The sequence below is a fragment of the Fundulus heteroclitus genome, chromosome 3 (assembly GCF_011125445.2).
Source record: "Fundulus heteroclitus isolate FHET01 chromosome 3, MU-UCD_Fhet_4.1, whole genome shotgun sequence".
Taxonomy (NCBI): Eukaryota; Metazoa; Chordata; class Actinopteri; order Cyprinodontiformes; family Fundulidae; genus Fundulus; species Fundulus heteroclitus.
The window spans coordinates 3,013,334-3,033,554 of record NC_046363.1 but is presented as its reverse complement, the minus strand read 5'-3'; the positions used below and the strand labels follow the sequence as shown (position 1 = coordinate 3,033,554).

The 20,221-nt window shown below is 39.7% G+C and overlaps 1 long non-coding RNA gene across 1 annotated transcript; it reads right to left on the bottom strand.

The window, feature by feature from the left end:
* Nucleotides 1-15,827: 15,827 nt before the first annotated feature.
* Nucleotides 15,828-16,317, bottom strand: LOC118557881. Its single transcript, XR_004928075.1, has 3 exons — nucleotides 16,288-16,317; nucleotides 16,150-16,212; nucleotides 15,828-15,891 (listed from the first exon to the last, which is right to left on the bottom strand). It is a non-coding gene; the product is annotated as an uncharacterized LOC118557881 (long non-coding RNA).
* Nucleotides 16,318-20,221: the final 3,904 nt, after the last annotated feature.

Below are 20,221 nucleotides of genomic sequence, written 5' to 3'. Positions count from 1 at the left end.
CTGGAGTGAGAGAAAGAAAGAGACACTCAGGTCAGTCAAACCTCCACAGACGACTTGAAACATCTCTGCAGTGTGGGCGTGTCATGCGCATCGGTGGTTGTCGCGGTTCAGAGTCACCATGGGCAGCGCTGTTTATTGGTGTTGCGCGATCGATAACGATACGGAGACCGAGTCACTCAATTTCATCTTGTAAATGAAACTTTCAGCCTGAATTCAATTTTCCATCTACTGATATGAATGAGGTGAAGTGAGGAGAGAGACAATTTTCTGAGTCCCGGTCGTATTCTTCTCCCAGATCCATTGCAATTCTCTCCTCTGTTGCCTCTGATTCCTCACTCTCTTGGTTCCTCTCCTCCTTCACCACGAACTTTAACCTTAGATGTTTCACCTGCATGACAGTTTCCCTGGTTTCAGCCAATTGAGCATATTTGCGAGAATGATTGACATAGAGGCCACAAGCTATGTGCGCATCCAGCACAATGTCCATATTTAATCTTAAAATAAAGCAAAGAAGAAGATTTCCATCCATCCATCCATTTTCCGAACCGCTTAATCCCTCATGGGGTCACGGGGGTTGCTGGTGCCTATCTCCAGCATTCACTGGGCGAGAGGCAGGGTACACCCTGGACAGGTCGCCAGTCTGTCACAGTGAAGAAGATTTCTTCTAAATAAATACATTTTGTATGTTATTAATTTATTAAATTTACAGTTTTTGATTTTAATTTTTACAAAGGAAGTGTTTATTTACACGTCTTTATTATGTGGGGGAAAAAAAAACACTGTGAGATCACCATTACATTTGGCGGTCTCACAGTAGCGGCAGCTTGCGCACCCCCAGAGGGCACCACACTTGTGAATCCCTGCTCTAAACTATTTTGATTAACAGCAAAGTTGACAGCTGCATTCTGGTGTCCAGTTGGGCCCAGTGAAACTTGGTAGCCACTCCTGGGTTAGCAGGGAGCAAGAGGTTGCACCAGACTGGTAAGGATTCGCTTAATTGACCATATGAGAGAAACCCATCTCTTTTAGTAGAATATATGTACCCATTCTATTTCTGCAGAAGCTTAAATATCAAAGTCATGGAACAGCTAGTCTAATTTTTTTTGGCCAGTACTGTCAATAAAGGGCTGTATTTGGCATCCAAGGTTCTTCTATGAATACACATTCTTTTACTTGGCCAGCGAGATCAAGACATTCACTCACAGAAGTCTCCACAGAACAGCGTCACTGTACCGGAATGCTAGTATGTACTGGCTTTTATTCCAGTGATGTTTGCAGGATCCCCATCTACATGGAGATTCCTCCTTCTTAGGAACACGTCATGCTAACTGGTGAATGCTGCATATTCTGTGATTCAGAGTTTAACAAACTTTATCAGTTTGTTCTTTGTGTGCAATTCAGTTTTTTGGGCTGGGCCAAACAAGTCCATTGTTGTAAAATCAAGTAAATTTGCTGGGGAAAGGCAAGAGGCAGCTTCTCTAAATTGTCCTTAGGTGTGAGTGTGCGCGTGAATGGTTGTTTGTCCTGTCTGTCTCTGTGTTGCCCTGCGACAGACTGGCAACCTGTCCAGGGTGAACCCCGCCTCTCGCCCAGTGAACGTTGGAGATACGCACCAGCAACCCCCGTGACCCCATGAGGGATTAAGCGGGTCAGAAAATGGATGGATGGATGGAAGGCAAGAGTCAGGGTTTGATGCCAGAGTTCTATGCAAGTGTATTTATATTTTTCCGGTTCCCCCTGAAATATCATTATAGATTAGAGTATATAATACACAGGAGGGAAAATCACATGATTTTGTGATCTGATATACCCCTGTAACACACTTGGAGGAACCAAATAGGTTTGGTCTCACTATGTTATGTCAACATGGTCTCAGTAGGGTTAGGGTTTGGACTTGGATTTGAAATTCCGAGTCCTCGGTCTTTATCTTCACTTGGACTCATCATCCCCAAAAACATATTCTTGTCTTGCTCCTAATATGTTCTGGACACGGTCTTGACTCAGTGTCATGTTAGGAGACACTGAGTCAACACTACCAGAAAGTCGCACAGATTAAAGGACTAAGTTCTGCTTGGGAAATTAAAAACAGAATGTCTGAGAAAAGAAATTCAAGCATTTTTATCTTTAATAGAGATTTTGACTGCATCTTCAAATTCTAAATATGACAATGAAATCGATATGCTCACCATTTCCAACTATTCCCATTGTTTTTACTTGTGTAACATTTATTTCAATTACAATTAGTATCTATACAGTCTCAATTAGGAAAAATAAAATAGTGCCCACTTTTTATCTTATCTAGATAATCCACCTAATGCTAATTTCCAAGCAGGGAAGAAGGTGACAAGTGATGAAGAACTGGACTGCAATGCTCCTTTTTTTGTATGTTTTAATACCCTCACGATGTCAGCTTTATTTAGGGCATGACTGTGTGCAAACTTTGCAGGAAAAAGTATTTAGCATCAAAGCAGCACTTAAAGCCTACAGTGTCTGCTTACTGCCAAACACTTTACTGCAAGCACTTCTTCACAACAGTCATTGTACAAATGCAGAGCAAAAATTCAGAAGTTGATGTCTGATGTGACTGTTTAAGTTTATGTATTCATTCAACAAAAAAAGAAAATTTAAATTAAACAACATTGCTTATTCAAAATTACTATTTGAAATATATGTAATTACTCAAGACTTATAAATTATATATTTTTGTTTATACCCTACCACTACTAAACACATTTTACAGACTAACAATACATTTTCATAAATGAGTATTCATAAATGTCACGTTTTGCCCACTGTTCAGCTTATATACAGAAGACGTAAATACAAGGATGTGCGGGGATCAACAAGTCAGTTGGAGCCTTAATAGTTTCTTTGCTTCAGCTGTCTGTCACTGCATGTTTTAATAAAAAGCTTCTGAGTGGCAGCACAGCTTCACCATAGTGTTTAAATGTCTTTACAGCACACAGAAATACTTCTTTCTGACAGCTGCATCTGACAGGTGATTTCCAAGATCAAATACATGTTTTGCTTTTGAGTGTCATTTCTAACAGAGGAACTCTCTCTCCCACAGTTGCTAGGTTTCTATCCAGCTCTACAAAACCTAAAAAAAATTTCATAAATATTTGCCCTAGCAAATGTAAACTAAATTAGATTATTTGCATTTAATTATGACAAATACACCTTCACTTATATTAAGCAATTGTGCTTTGGAATAAATACTTAGGGATTTATTTTTATTTGCAGTATTTATTTTTATTTAGCCAATGGTTTTTGTCCAATGGTTGTTAAAATGTCAAACTGGGTTTTGCACATTTATTTTTCTGGGTATTTCTCATACAGGTGCAAGCTGGTGTGAAACAGGAAAAAAAAAACACATTTTCTATACTGTAGATTCTATTTTCATACTATGTGTTAACTTTTGAGAAGGTGGAGGTCAGTCAGGCACTCCATTACTTGGTGATACTGCACCAAGTTATTCTCAAAGGATAATGACAAGGAAATGAATCCAGTATCAGACATACCTGTCAAGGTCTCCTGGGACTCAGGCTGTGACAGCAGGCAACAGCTAATCAATACCTAAAACTCAGGAAACTTTACAAGATGAGTGCACTACAAACAAAGACATGAAGAGGGAAATAGATCTTTAAGTCACTATGTAAAACATTTTCGAGGGCCATTTAAAAGAGGGGGATAGAGACTCATGACAAAGAAAATCTATTGGAGAGTCATGTCAACACACTTGAAGAAAGAGTACTTCAGAAAGAGCTGATGAGGCCATTTTTTTGAAAAAATTTTTTTAAAAATGTGATATTTCCTTTTCAAAGATAACATTGGTGTAATGCCGAAGAAAACAGAAAACCCCATTTTCGAGCCTGACACAATGTTGGATTTTAAAAAAATGTATCAAAGAAAAAGCAAGTCCTGAAGCTAGAAAAATGCTGACAGTTATGGTCAGCAGCACACAAGCAACTCTGGGCAGATGTAAAGAGGCTGATCTGGGCAGGTTTGCAGTGATGGCTCTGAGCAGGATCAGTGTTGAGGTTGTTGATGGATTCCAAGGGCTTGGCAAGGTTTGTGGTCATTATAAATGGTCCAGGTCGAAGTCCACAATACCTTAAAGCCAATAACAGATGTAATCGGCCAATAACTGCTGAAGTCATTCCAATGTGTCGTCTAGCCTCTGGTGCCATACAGAAGGTCTTCCATAGATGTGGTATTTTCCCCAGCTTCAGACTAATTAAATGTGTAACCCTTGATGCCACACAGTTTAATTGTTTTTATCATCTGAGAAATATTTCTAAGTAGAGAGCAGTTTTATCCAACTCTGACCTGAAGATGATTATTCATGTTTTTATTTCCTCTCGTTTAGATTATTGTAATGCTCTTGTTACTTGTTTTAACAACACTGCTGTCTCCAGATGGTCCAGAACACTGCAGGCTTTAAACAGGGACTCACAGAAGGGCCCACATCACACTGGGTTTATCATCTTTACATTGACTACCAGTCAAATTTAGAATTGATTTTAAACTTTTTGTCTTGACTTGTAGAGCTTTTAAGGACCAGGCCCCCCCAATACATAAATGAAATGTTGATTTCCTGTTCTTCTGCCCACACTCTTCGATACAAAGTAAAAATACTTTGTTAGGAAATTTCGGTTATCTATACATTATTGACATGGTTAGGTTTTTTTTTCCAACTTTTTACTTTTACGCCTTACATTTTATGCATGTATCTGTATTTTGAAAATAGCCTCATTACTTTTATTTGTTTTCTTTCCGGCTCATCAGTGTTAAAAAAACAACAACAACTATGCTGACAAATTGTGCCTCCAAAGTGAGTGTGATTGTGGTTTGAGGTGGTACTGCACCAAGGTTTTTCTAAAAAAGAAAAATGAAGATGAGAAAAATGTAGAATAACATTGGAGCTGTATGTAGCTTAGAATGAAGATGTTGATGGCAGAGATTATGCAGAGCTTGATTGAAATGTGCCAACCAAGTATCAGTGAAGAGCTCGGTAGAGCAGACACTTTTATGTCCCTGGATGTATTTGGAAGGATTTTTCAAGATGATTGGATGCAAAGTTAAATTTGACATTGTTGCCGTAAGCTATAGAATTAAGCACAGTACATATCAGGAAGGTATCAATATATGTTGATAGTTTTTGTATGTTTGCTTTTTAATATTCGCTTATTATTAAAGATAAGGTCTCCCTCTAAAGAAGTTAATTATTTGATTTCTGATAATCAGATTGATTTATTTTGTCTCTCAGAAACATGGCTGCAAGAGGACTATGTTAGTATAAATTAATCAACTCCCTCTATTTACTTTTACAGAGGACTGTAAAAGCTGAGAATAATAAATATCTCTCCAACATAATTGCCAATTATGTTGCCAAAACAGAAACTAAGGAGAGCTAGAACTAGAACTAAGGTATAAACAACAACACAAAGCAAAACTATAATACTAAAGCAAATATATATATATATATATATATATATATATATATATAAGTAAAGCAAAACTAAAAAAACTAGGGCAGGAACAGGTACACTAAATACAGAACTCAGACAAGAACTACAAGACTCAGACAGGAACTACAGGGCTAGACCAGAACTAGAAAATGAAAACAAAAGCTAGACAATCTAAACTAAAAATAAAGCAGGGCTACAAAACAAAGGCAAGACCTAAACTAAAGAATTCTAAGAAATCTAAGAAGTACTGAAATGCTCTAAACTAAGGAATGTTAAATAAGTCAAACTAGAGGGTGAAAAAAATAACTGAGAACTTGGACAGAAACTAGAAGACTAACTAGAAAACTAAAAAAAAACAGAAAACTAAAACAGGACTAGAAAGTTAAAGCACAACTAGAAAATTAAAACTAAACTAGGAAACTAAAGATCTAAGGCAGAAACATGAGAACCAGACAGAACTAATGAACCACAGCACCAAGACAAAACTAAGGAGCGTAACACAGCTCATATCTAGGGAGCTCATGAACCTTACTAGCAGGGTTCGAAATTAACACTCGCCTGTCGCCAAATGTGAGTAAATTTCCCATTTGGCGAGTGAATTTCAGAGGGCTAGCTGCCACATGGCGAGTAAATGTTTGTATCAAATAAATTAAAAATAACAAAACCCATCTGGGCTGTGGATGACCCGTTCACAGCTCTGTCCATCCAGACCTCAGTCTAAACTCCTCCTTCTGTGGAGCAGGAGGCATGGGGGCAGAGCGGCTCCCAGATGAAGCCTTTATTCAGAACCAGTCATGGCTGCACGCTGGATTAGAAAGCAGTTCTGCTTACCAGATTCAGTCTAAAACGCCAATTAGTCTGTTTATAAGTTTCGTTCTTATTTATTCTGCATTTTTTTAACTTCGTGCGCTGTGTCTCTGTGCTTCACCACTCTTACTGCGCCCCCTGCCCTCTCGGAGCCAGGTGCTTTTATTAGCGGTCAGCCTTCAAAACATGAATCACTACGTTTAATGTCCTTCCACTCGTACCAAAATGTCCCAATTGAAATCAACAGGAGAGTCAGTAGCTGTGTTTCATGCTGTTTTGTTTTTAACGACACAGAACCAGCGGTGCTTCGGTGGGCGTGGTTCCTTGCGCTTGAATTCAGGTGCGCAAAATTACGTTGCATGTAATTTAGGTGCCCACTTTTAAGGGTCATTGTAAGGAACTTGTAACATCAGGGGCTTTAGTTTAGACCCATTTTTCCTTCTCTCACCTCTAAAGGAGCCCTTTACAGTCTTCATTTATGCATTTTCCCCACTGTTTATCCAGCAGCTGGATCAGCGTAAAGACACAGCGTGAACCCCTGCGTGCTTTAAGTGTGGCAGCTGAGGGAAAAATGTTAGACCATAGGCTTGATGAAACTGCCTCATTCACAAATGAGACCAACATGGATAGAATAATGATAATCTGTAGTGTTTTTTATCGGCTGGATGTTAATCTGATAATTCATATTGTGCCTTTTATAATAAATATTTTCCTATCAAAGGTAGGAAACAAATATTTCTCTTCCAGGGTTAGCCATGCCCCCCAAAATTAACATAATCTCACTCTTAATTTTTGGTAAAAATTGAGAGGTCTTGTGATTAATATTTTGGCCGGTAAAAAATATGCCTGGCCTGTTGATTTTTACATCTACCGGCCAACTTGGCCGGTGAATCAGGCAGTTAATTTCGGACACTGCTTACAAGCGGCGGGACCTTAACGAGCGCCAGGAAAGCGCAGGAACCCGTACCGCGCAGGAACCTGTAGAGCTCAGAGAAAGAGAAAAAAATATTAATAAAAGAAATAAAAAAATAAGACAGAACTTAGACTTAAAATACAGAACCAGGACAAGAACTTCAGGACTAAAGAAAACTAGAAAGACTAAGGCAGGACTAGAAAATTACATACAGAACAAAAACAATGAGTACAAGACTAAAGCAAAGCTAGAAAACTGAAGCAGTACTAGAAAACGAGAGGCAAGACAAAAACAAAAGAACACTAAGAAATCTAAGACCCTCTGAATAACTCTAAAACTAAAAAAGTGCTAAGTAACTCAAAACTCAAGGAAAAAAATAATAACTCGAAACTAAAACAGAAACTAGAGAATTAGACAGATATAAGGCAAAAACAACTATACTAAAACAGGAACAAAAACAAGAACTAGAAGGGCTGGGCAGCAATGTCTTTAACATGCTGGGCAGCGGCAACAGTTTACGCTGGGCAGCGACGACTGGAAGCGCTGTCTCTTTAATGCTGAGCAGCGTCGGGGGCGGGCTTCGCGGAGGGCGATCCCGGGTAACAGAGGCAAGACGACCCTGGCAAGACGAACCAGAGGCGGGGCATCGCTGACTGCGATCCCGGTGAGATGAAACAGAGGTGGGGCATCGCCGATTACAATCCCGGCAGAGCTGATCCAGAGACAGATGGCACCCACGGAGACCTCGGGCCGAGGCGGAGCGGATCCTGCCAGCTCCTGCATCATGCTCTGTGTGTGCTCGGGTTCATCCTTTGGCCGGTCCGTACTGTCACGATTTTGTCATGGCTGAACCCAGATACAGCACACACACACAGAGCTGAGTTTAAGAGAGTTTATTGATTGAAGTGGATGATGATGGCAAGTGGAACCAGAGTTTGTTACCAGGCGGAGATGAAGGATGCAGGAGCTGACTGGCAGGTGAGAGAGTACACAGCTTCTCAGAGACAGCTAGCAGGACTAACCTTGAGGAGAAGCAGAGGTGGCAGGATACCAGTTATGCAGGAGACAAAAACAGGCAAAGAATGGGTGTTGAACTACGATGGACCGGCAGAGGAGTGACAACAGAGTGAGGGTTAAGTAGGGAGGCTGGCAGGTGAAGTAAGTATGGCTGATTAGTCACTGACAGGTGTGACTAACTGCAGCAGGAGTGAAGGGAAGGCTGAGTGAACTGCAAAATGACAAGAAGAGAAGCGAGACATAACTTAAACCATGACAATATATATATATATATATATATATATATATATATATATATATATATATATATATATATATATATATATATATATGGCTTAATCTACAGTTAAGACTTGCCAACTTATTTTTGTTTGTTGTGCAGAAGGCTACAGGTTACATTATATTGTGCTATAAATGATGAAAACCTTATTTGTGTTTTTTTTTCTTCTAAAATGTAGTGTCAATCTCCCAGATAAGCTGAAGAAAAAATAAATGTACCTTTAACATTTGCACCCTTACCTTGTTTAATTATATTTATGTCCTTGGCTGTCTGTGGCTTCACTCCAGAAAATTAATTCTCTGCCAAAACAGGAACAGCTGAAAGGAGAGCTAACTCCCTGCTAAATCTAAAAGAAAAGGCAAAATTATGCATTTAGGCATTTAACTTATTAAACATTACCATTTTTTCAAGCATGAAACACTAATAAAATATTGATTTTTTTATACATTTAACTAATGTTTAAAAGAAGCATATTTTTAATTATTAAGCATTCAGAATTTTCCATGAAAACACAGTAGGACACTGCCACGTCTACATTAAGGTGCACAGACAAAAGTACTAATGCACAGTACTATCTTCCCTGTTCCACTTTACCTGCCATGTGAAATCTGTATTACAGGATAATCATGTTGTTGCTTGCTCACATTTATTCACCACACTGCACCATAGTAATTTCCTATAAATTTTCTTCCCCATAAATCGCTTCTAATATGTCAAAGTAAGAAAGACAGCTGTGTTTGCAATGGTCACGTAACATTGTAGCTTAGATTAGTTCCAAGACTTTTGCGCCTGCTGCTTGTGCTTGCCACTGAGTTTGCAAATCAAATGTCACTACAAACTGCTGGTACTGATGCAGACATGACCATTCAATTCATAGTATTAGAATAATTAGCATTCTTTGTATCCCTCTTCACAATATTATTAAGATAATGTTAATATCCCCAATATAATTCAGAGTATTAATTATATCCCAAGAGGTGAGAGACTATACAATCTCCAAACAAAGCCCCCTGAATGCAGAAGAACAAAACATAAAAATCATGGTGTCCGTAGAACAAATCTGGCAACGTTGATGATACTTGAGACCATTTATTTGCAAATTATTCATGTCACTATTTTCACCAATAAAGGTTTTCTAATCTGTTATTGCCCTCTTGAAGGCAGTGGTAGCATCTTTGTCATATATTGCATCTTAGAAAACCTAGACCTGTAAATCTAATAAAAACAGAGACCATGCACTTTGGGTATGTCATATGAAAGACATGATAGGCATGCCATCATGAAGGTTAGTTTTTTAGAAAAGTGCAATAGGCATGGGCCCTGCACAAACAAAGCAGCCACCTCTGTCTATCAGCTGCACAGAGGCTGAGAGAGAGAGCATTGCTGCAAAACAGAAACTGCTTGGTCTTCTGTGGGCTAAAAAAAAGTTTGAGTTTAAGAGCTACAATTCAGTTCAGTTTAATTATGTAGTACAGATAAATAACATATATCATCTAACGGCCTCTTTACACTTAAGAAAGACATTCAGACAAAAACTCAGAAAAAATCTTGATAAAAAATGGCAGGCTCCTTTGCTGTGCTTATATCAACTTTCGATTTGGATCTGCTCCTATTTGTATGCTCTCCTAAAATGGCTTCACCAAATTTCTTTCAGCTGACCCAAAGTTTTTGCTTCTCTTCAGTGGCTCCGTATAAATCCCAGAACATAATTTAATTCTTCCAGATAAAGATATTAATGACCAGGGTCCATCCCATCTAACGGAGAGTTTTGTATCTTTTCTAGCAGAGCAAGTTTCACTCAGCACACATTGTGATTCTAAGAGTATCTGACAGTAGAAGAGAGATAAATGTTGGCTTTAACATGATTTACATACATTTAGCTCTTAGAAATAACTTAATTAGTCAGGTGGCAAAGGGTAGTGAAATTCGTTTGGCAGACCATTTGATAATTTGTCAGCAACACTGATCAGGAATGAGTTTCAATAACAACCTACCGATAGTGTTTAGTTTGTATTTATTTTTAAATTAAGTTGTGTTAAATCTCTTCAGACCAATCATCATTTCCTTAACATACACAAGCTTAATTAAACATTAATAAAGGGATATTTCTTTGGAATGTATTTATGCCTGGTGGCTGTGAAACGACATGTGGCAGCTTGTTTGTTTAAACTGAATGTGGGTGAGAAGATTCTCATACCTGTCTCATTATTTTATCACATACTGTAGATTTATGTTGTCTTCAGCTGCACTATTTTCAACATAAACGGTATGCCAGCGTTGGTTCTTCAAAGTTTTCAGCCATTTTTCAGTAATATGCTTGGTAGATCAATAAATATCTGTCAAATATATGCAGAGAGGCTAGATGCAAACAGCTTGCAGGGCTTTTTAATTTAATATAATTAACAACCAAGTGTCTATCTGCACATGTGGCAGTGACAGAGCATCATCATTTGGAGAGGTGCTTGAGATCATCTGATGATTGGAGAACTCTCGCTGTGTTTTCACTGACTCTTGAGGGGCATTTGTGACTCTTATGCTGATTAATGTTGTGCTGTGATCTGAAGTTTGTGGTGTATGGTCTCACTCCAGAATGAGATAGATTTATGTCAGATAAATTATATCATTTAATATATATATATATATATATATATATATATATATATATATATATATATATATATATTAGGGCTGGGCAATGATTAAAATTTTTAATCGCGATAAATCGCATAATTTGCCCGATTGATCATGATTAATCGCATTGTATGCGCAAACTCCAAGAATGAATTCAAAAGTAGTGTAAAGAGCACTTTTATTTTAATGTTCTGCTGCCTTATGAACAAAAGTGTTGTAACATTTGTAGCACTTATTTTATACTGGATATTTTCAACCCATCTATTGAATTTAGTGCACTAGTTGATCTTTTCTTCATAAGAGAACAGCAAGCACTGCAGCCAAAATATGGCCTTTTTAGACCTGCTGTATATTAGCCAGTCCCTAAGCAGGATGTATCATCAAACTGTTGACCTTTTGGGTTTTGTGGTTTTTATTTTATTATTACAATTAAATAATAATAATAATAATAATAATAATAATAACAATAATGTTATGTTCAGTGTTTTTTCGCTAATCCACCTCTTATATATTTCAATCCTTATGTAATTTTGTCTGTGTTGTGTGCACCTGCCTGTTGCTTTAATCCTATAAATTTCCCCGTCATGGGATAAAAAAAGGATTAGCTAATGTTATCTTATCTTAAATAACACTTTTTAATATATGTACTGGGTTCTTTCAAGGTCTTAATTACATTTTCTGTGTGGGCTCCAGTAACATATGATAGATAATATCTACTTTGAAAGTTAACATGAACTGCTGCTGAAGATGAACACTGATCTACCTGGATGTTCCATGGAGGACTGAAACGCCTCAGTCAGAGACGTCTGTGGGTCTGTCGGGGCAATGACAGAAGTTTCGTCTCCTCTCTCCGTTTCTGTGGCTCGACGTTTTCTTCTTTTTTCTCGTGCTTAGATAAATTTATTGTGTTTCCACTGAAATGAACCGGCTTTTTACAAAACATACAGCTTGATTTCATTTACGGTATTAAAATAAAGCCAAACGGTGCTACTTCCCCTGTTCGTGTTTTTTCGCTGCTGCGGTCTCTCTCAGCTGTTTGTGTGTTGAATTTGTGTGAGAGCTGAGTGGGCGGGCCAGGCTGAGCCTGCGTGCTGATTGGCTGGCGCAGCTGAGCCATGTACGAGAGGGGAGGGGGAGCGGGAGAGTGCTGCCGCTGACTGACACTGACTGAAAGCATGTGAGCAACATGCGTTAATGCGCGATAAAATAAATATCGCCGTTAATAGTCTAATGAATTAACGCGAAATTAACGCGTTAACTTGCCCAGCCCTAATATATATATATATATATATATATATATATATATATATATATATATATATATATATATATATTAGGGCTGGGCAAGTTAACGCGTTAATTTCGCGTTAACTCATTAGACTATTAACGGCGATATTTTCTTTAACGCGCGTTAACGCATGTTGGTCACATGCTTTTATTTTGTGAAGGTCTGTTGCTGCGGTGTAGGGGTTTGAATCAGAACAGTAAGTGGCGATAATGCGCCAAAAACCTCGCTGTCAGCCCAGCCTCAGATTCAAAGAGGAAGAAAGGTGCTGGCCGGAAAAAAACACAGCTGACATGCGGAAGGCGGTGTTTCCCGCAGGTACCGCGAGCGAGCTTAGGCGAGGCGAGGCGGTGAGTTGGCGGCCGGAACAAGTTTTGTGCGGAGCGGAGCGGGGGGGTCTGCATCGACGCCGTCGGTGAAGTCGCTTCTCGTTTCAAAGTATCCATGTATTTTTGCCTGTTTTCCCCCTGCCATTCACTATATACGCGCGAGAAAGCAACAACAAAAAACCGCGTGTCAACGTCAAATAAACGCAAGCATATCGAGTTAGCAAGCATTTCAGTTTAAAGTTCTTCCAGCATGGAATATGACAGAAACAAGTTAGTTGTAACCACTGCCAAGTTAAACTTTGGTATTGAACATAAAATGGTAATGCTGCTCCCTGCTGTTACCTCAGAAATTGCCTGTTTTTGGTAGATTTTTTCCCCATAAAGAGAATTCCCTGTCAGTGGCAATAAGCTTTAATTTATTATTATTGCTATTTTTTGTTTTACATGTTTAAGTTGAGCTTTACACTAAATATGTGTTACTGATAAGTGCTACAAATGTTACAACACTTTTGTTCATATGGCAGCAGAACATTAAAATAAAAGTGCTCTTTACACTACTTTTGAATTCATTCTTGGAGTTTGTAAATACAATGCGATTAATCGCGATTAATCGCGATTAATCAGTGCGATTAATCGCGATTAAATATTTTAATCGTTGCCCAGCCCTAATATATATATATATATATATATATATATATATATCAGTATCAGCTCTAATATCCAAGTTTGAGGACAAACTAGGAATTTGACTTTGTTTCCACTTTGTTTTCAATGAAGACATTTTAAATCTAAATATATAAAGATTCATATAAAATGTTCTTCTGTAAATATGTATATTTACAGGAGATGCCACATCCTTTTCATTTTACAAAAGAAAAGTTGGATTGGTTGGATTGGTGCAAAAAATGTATGGTAATGATATGGGCATTCTGATTGTTGAGTGTTCCTTAGAGAGACAGCCCGGAGGAAGAAACTGTCTCTGTGGTTGCTAATTTTCATAAATAGCCCTTGGTAGTACTGGCCTGAAGGTGAAGATCTAAACAAGATGTGTGAAGTTGGCATAGGTATTGCCCATCTGTCTTTCTGTATAAAGAGTCAGAGCACCTGCTGGGAGCTTCGCAGAGTTGCCCCGCTGAAAGCAGCTAAAGCTCGATCTAGCTGCATGCTCCATCCACTGACAGAGCAGTCTGCAGATTGGTAGTAAGCATGCAATCAAACCAATAAAAAATAATTTCACTACGGTTAAAAATCTTTTCAGCTGTTAACGTTTCCTCCTCACTCCCGTCGTGGCTGACCCAAAAGATCTAATAATGGTTTAAAAATTAGCTGCTGGTCTATCCCCCGGGCAAAATATTGGTGTTCTTCATGAGCTCTGGCCACTCTGCAGACCTTCAATCCAGGGAAACATTTGAAGCTCACTCTGCTCACTTGGTTTAGCCAGGGATTAAGCACGAAAATCAAACCAATAAAATAATGTCACTGGCATAAAAAAAATAATTTTTATTAACGTGTTCTGCTCACTCTCTCCCGCCATGGTTGAGGTAAAAGACCTAATATAAAGCTTTAAATAGTGTCTGAAATCCTCCGATTAAGGCAGAGGTCTCCTTCAAGATAGGTGGTTGCTCTGACACAGGATTGGTTCGGGGAAAGCAGGCTCTGTTCTTATGGTTCAGCCGAGGATTAAGCCCAAAAATCAAACCAACATAAATATATTCATTGCAGCTAAAAATCTTTATTAACATGTTCTATTCGCCTCGCATTGAGGCGAGGTAAAAGATTTAAAAAAAAAACTCGGTTTATGAAAACCGCTGGAGAGAAGTGGTATGGTTTGGCATTTGTGGCCACTATTCAAAACTTGGATCCCGGGGAAACCCTGGAAGCTCCCTCAGCCTAGATGCCCAACGTTTGGCAACCTCTCCACTCGTCTCTCTCTCAGCATACGGTTAAGCAGACAGAAAGGAACTACCGTAAGCCTGAGAACAGAAAAAAATTCACTACGGTTAAAATAATTTTTAACAATATTTCTGATAATGTGTCCTCATAATGAGACAAAATATGTCATATAAAGGTGTAAGTATTAACTTTGTCACTGAAGACAGCCTGAAGAAAGAGCGGTTTGCCCCAGGAAACTGCAGCGACACTCTCCAATACACAGTTTCAAACAGGCTTTATTTTATCATTAGATAAGATATTTATCCTGGTGCATTAATCCTTAAAAATATCCAAGACAATCCTTCATGTAAAGATGTAAAAAATGTACATTTTATTTTTTTATGTTTCATTTATAATCATGTATGATCGTTTACCATTTCTCCTAGATCTCTTTAAAACGTCAACTGGGTGACGGGGATTGGGAATGGAGGGATGAAGGGACGGGGGCTAAAGTGACTCCCCGAGAGGCGTGTCCCTCTTCCAGGCCTTTCTGGGCTGTTAGAATCTCTAAAGCAAGCAAAAGTAATCCGTGTGGGGAGGAGCTGAGTAGAACTGCGGCTATTGGTTTGAAAGGGGTATAAAAGAGGTAATTTTTGTGAAGAGAAACCGCCTGACGTTAAACGGAGGCGGTGGCTTCCGGGTCCAATCGTCTCCCTCTTGCAGTAATGTTATTATGAGCATAACTCAGTGTAACACTAGTTTATTTATTAAGGACTAGAAGGCATATAATATCAGAAGTCTAAATTCATCTACTGGAGCTGTTCTCAGTAATTAATTAAAAAAACAATACAAAGGAATAACTGCTTTCAATACTGTGTATTTTATAGAAGAGAAAAAGTAAAATAAACACCACAAAACACAAACCATACATAGAACTCAAAAAATATAAATACAATAATTATATACAATACTGCAGTAGATCTTCCGTATGAATGTGCACGGAAATACTACATTTCCCCACCGGTCAGCACAATGTCTGACTGACACACATTTAAAAAGTCCATGGTTTGATTGTCCAGTATTTGAGATGAAAATTTCAAAGCGCAAATTGTTTCCAACGGAGAAGAGATGAATCATGAATTGGGTGTCTGTATGATGAGATGGAAGGGGAAATGCTACAGACCATCAGCCTCCTTCCAGACCAGTATGGAGTGAATTTTAGGTTCTCCTGGCCCCAGCCAGTTGTCAGAAACTCGCCATCCTTTACCTTCAAAGGGTCACCTGGTCTGTATTAAAATAAACAGGACCAGTAAATTTCCAGCCTGCTAGTTAACTAGACTTTTTTCAATTACAGAAATAAATGCAATTATATCCACCATCTAGTCTTTCAGAATAAAGATAAAGATATCAGCATTTATCTCATTATCTTAAACTCATACTTTGAATTTAAGACGTTAAATCGTGTGACAGTTGACTAACAAGTAGCATTGGCTAACACCACCAACATGCTAAACAAACATAACAACATTCTGTTCACTACTCACCAATTCCATATTTAGTTTAGTGCATGACAACCGCATGGCTCCAAGCTCACTGGGTATTCAGATCTACATGATTTTCATTTTGTGAGTTTTAAAAGTGCATAATAAACAAAGATGAACTAATTATTTGAAAGCAAAAACCTGTAGCTCCTTTGTCTCCAGCTCTCCCCCTCACACCTGACTGGGAAAGCTGGAGCAGGCCTGAATAACCCCTCCAGATGCACTGATTGGCTGAATGCACCATGTGACTAATTGTCACTAACCAATGGAGCAGCAAAGGTGAGATTAAGGGCAGTTTTTACCCTGGGTTACATCATCCCACTGGGAACAATAGTGGCCATCAGAGCTTTAACAATCGGTTGGTAGTCTGATGGTCCACTTTTGCAACCAAGTTTAACTGTCAGTTAAACTTGTTGATCCACTACACAAAGGCACTCTCATGATCTCAGCTCTAGTGCTGGTCTAATTATCATCCGACACACCTGTTCAGCTCCGCCTCTCTTCCTGTCCTGGTCTAATTATCATGAGTTCCACCTGCATCTCCTACTATATAACCAGCCCTCAGACCAGTCACTAGTGCCAAATTATTACAATCCTTTGTTGGGTTCAATCCAGCATTTTTCTGTATCCTGTCTGCCTGCCTGCATGTTACCTGACCCGTTCTGTTTACGGATTCTCTGATCATGCCTTGCCCCTGTTGGATCTGCACACCTGCCTGTTGCCTGACCTGTTCTGCCTTCTGATTCTTGGAGCCTGCCTTATCCCTGTCGGACCTCATTGCCTACCGGATAACCTGACCTGTTTCTGTGCCCTGACCCTGCCTTTGGATTCTGCTTCAGAGTATCACTGGACCTCAGATCAACTGGCTCTGACCCAGACCCCGCTCATGGTCTACGGACTCTGGTTATCCCCTCGATCATCCTGCCTGCCTCTGTCATCACGGTTCCTACCTATAGCCTGTCTTCCGACTACCACGCTATGAGCAGTCTCTGGAGAGACTTCCATAGAGTTTTCCCGATCGGACCCTTGATCGCTCTGGAGGATCTTCCGTATCATCTCTCACTACCTGGAATCAGCACTCACCTTCCCCGCCTGATCCCGGTTCGTGAGAAGGTTAGTGACCATAACATCAGTAACTGTTTCACCCCGCAAAGTTATCGGTTGCTAACTTGTCGTCTCCGCTTCCAGTGGTTCCGGTCCCCGACACTGACGATTCCTGCGACCTGCTGCAATGTTCTGGGTTCAAATCCAACCCTGGGTCTTTCTGCATGGAGGTAGCATGTTCTCCCTGTGTATGCGTGGATTCTCTCTGGGTACTTTGACTTCCTCCCACAGTCCAAAAACATGACTGTTAGGTTAATTGGCTTCTCTAAACTGTCCTTAGGTGTGAGTGTGTGTGTGAATGGTTGTTTGTCTCTGTGTTGCCTTGCAGCAGACTGGAGACAGGTGTACCCCCCCTGTCGCCCAGTGAATGCTAGAGATAGGCACCAGTGACCCCATGAGGGATTAAGCGGGTCAGAAAATGGATGGATATAATCAACCCAAAATATAGTTTAGTTCTGAGGTGGAATAAATATTCAGGATTTTATATGATTCTTACAAATACAAATTTGAGTGAAAAACTGTCAGATGTGAAAGAGAGCATCTATGAACGTAAACTTTGAAATCTTGTGACAGATACTTAGTGGGATTCACATTTATGACTTTGACAAGGCCATTCTAACACATTTATATGCTTTCATATAAACCTTCCTGTTGTGTCATTGTTTCTTTTCCAGCTTTACACTGCAGACTTCACCTGCAATAGTAACAGCTGTCATCTTCAGAAGTTCTCTGACAACTCCGCTACTGTCTACATTAAGAGTATTGAGCAGTCATCATGGACTTTGGGGACTGGTGTGACTGTACATGTGCGTGAACATCAGTGAGACGAAGGAAATAGTGATTTACTTTAGGAGAACATCGCTACTTCACCTACCGGTTAACATTCAGGGGAAGGACATGGAGTTAGTGGGCAGTTTTAAGTACCTGAGAGTGCACCTCAATAATAAGCTTGATTGGTCCCATAATACTGACGCCCTGTACATGAAAGGCCAGGGTCACCTCTATTTTCTGAGGATACAGAGGTCCTTTGGTGTGAGCAGGCCTGTGCTCAGAACTTTGTTTATGATTCTGTGATAGCCTCTGCTGTCTTCTATGTAGTCAGGCATGGACTGGTAATCGGGCGTACCGGCATTTGCCCGGTGGGCCGACGTGCTGCTTGGGCCGGCAGACCCGACATGTATATTAATAATATGTATTATTATTATTATTATTACATATCGGCCTCGTTATATTTGCATAATGCATGAAGAAAAATAAAATCAGCAGCGCAAGTGTCTGTTCCGATCATCCGGCCCTACCACAGGCTACTGCAGCCCATTGGTTATCATCCCTGACAGTCTAAAGGGCTAGGCCAATCATGAAGTAGAAAAACACCTTCACGCTCCATGTGGAACTTTGTGCAGCGGTGTTCACAGTAGTAATGAATAAGAAACGCAAGGGAGGCGCAGAGAAACTGCGCAAAGAAAAAAAACGAGGTCTTCAAACGGACGCTGTGAAATGTGTCAAACTGACTGACATGTTCCCAACAGCAGGCCCTTCATCTGCTCCAGTGTCTGATGTAATAAGGTGGAGGCGACGGCGAACCGAGCAGTGAAGTGAGGCACTGACGTCATCAGAGTCAGATTTACAAATATATACACTCTACAGAGTAGACTCATTGCAAAGTGCTGAAGGAGACTGGATGAGCCAAATAAAATCACCAAGAGACATGGAAAAAATATTGATTCTTTGATGGAAAAAAATAGGCTATTTGTCATTTGGTTGGTAACAGTTTATGAGTTATGATGGATTTCTGCATTAGTAACACATTTAAAAACTATAACCCACATTACGCACATCTCATTACGAAAACAAAACATGAATAATTATTGCTGTCCTACCTCTGCTTATAAATGAAGTCCATGCGGCGCTCTTTCTGAACAAAAATATCGGCCACTTTCTGGTAAAAGTTCTTTTTATCTTCTTCAGTTTTAAAAACTCTCTCAGTCTGAATGGAGCTCACTGCCAGGGAGGAAAGCCTTCCTTGAACAGTCCTGTTCCGGCTGTATGTTTAGAGTCTTTTTAGTGCTTTACTTGTTTAGCAAAATTCGCTAATAAAACATCCATAACTTGCTGTTACTCTATAGTTCTGGGATCATGAGCGGTGCTCCTTGAGCGCCCCCTGCCTAGAGGCCAAGGAACTGCCGGCCTCACCTACAACCCGTTCTTTGCCTTTTATGATCGCCCAGCAGCATGAAAACATGTTACTTGCACACAGTTTGATGACCAAAACACAATTCATAATCCACATACATTAAATTGTGGAAAATCAGTTCATAACTGTTTGAACAATTGAATTTATGATCTAGAGACAGGAAGATGCATCACAAAATGGAAGCCAGCGCAGTTAACATGGGATTGCGCAATCCCAGGGGAGGCCAAGATCGCTGTGGCCTCACCGGCTTCGTTATCAAGCGCCACCAAGGATTTACATGAAAAATAGCGAAAAGTCTGCGATTTTAAAGAGAATATGGTCAAAAATTAGGAAATTAGATAAAAAATTACTTATTACAAATGACCTTCTATGAATAGCCTCAAGAGCAGCTTGAGGCTATTCATAGAAGGTTTATGACACATGGCACTCTTTTCGCCGATTTAGCATGGCTGGATCCAAGGAACTTTGAACAGCTCTGGACCACTACTCTGCCCAACAATGCTCTGGAAGTTTTGAGTAGATGTCTGATGAAATTCAGAACTAGTGCAACAGTGGACAATCTCCAATCAGAGCTGAAATGTTTAGCAGGACAGTGGGACATGACTAGAACAGTAGAAGCTGGAGCTGAATGACAAGAAGAGGAAACGGATATAGGGGGTAAAACCTGTGCCTCCTGTAAAAATTGCCCACTGTGCTGCTACCAGATTCTACAGCGGCTTAACATGTTCTCAGATGCTTATCATCTCCTTGGGCTTGCTTATAAGTTCTTGCTGACCC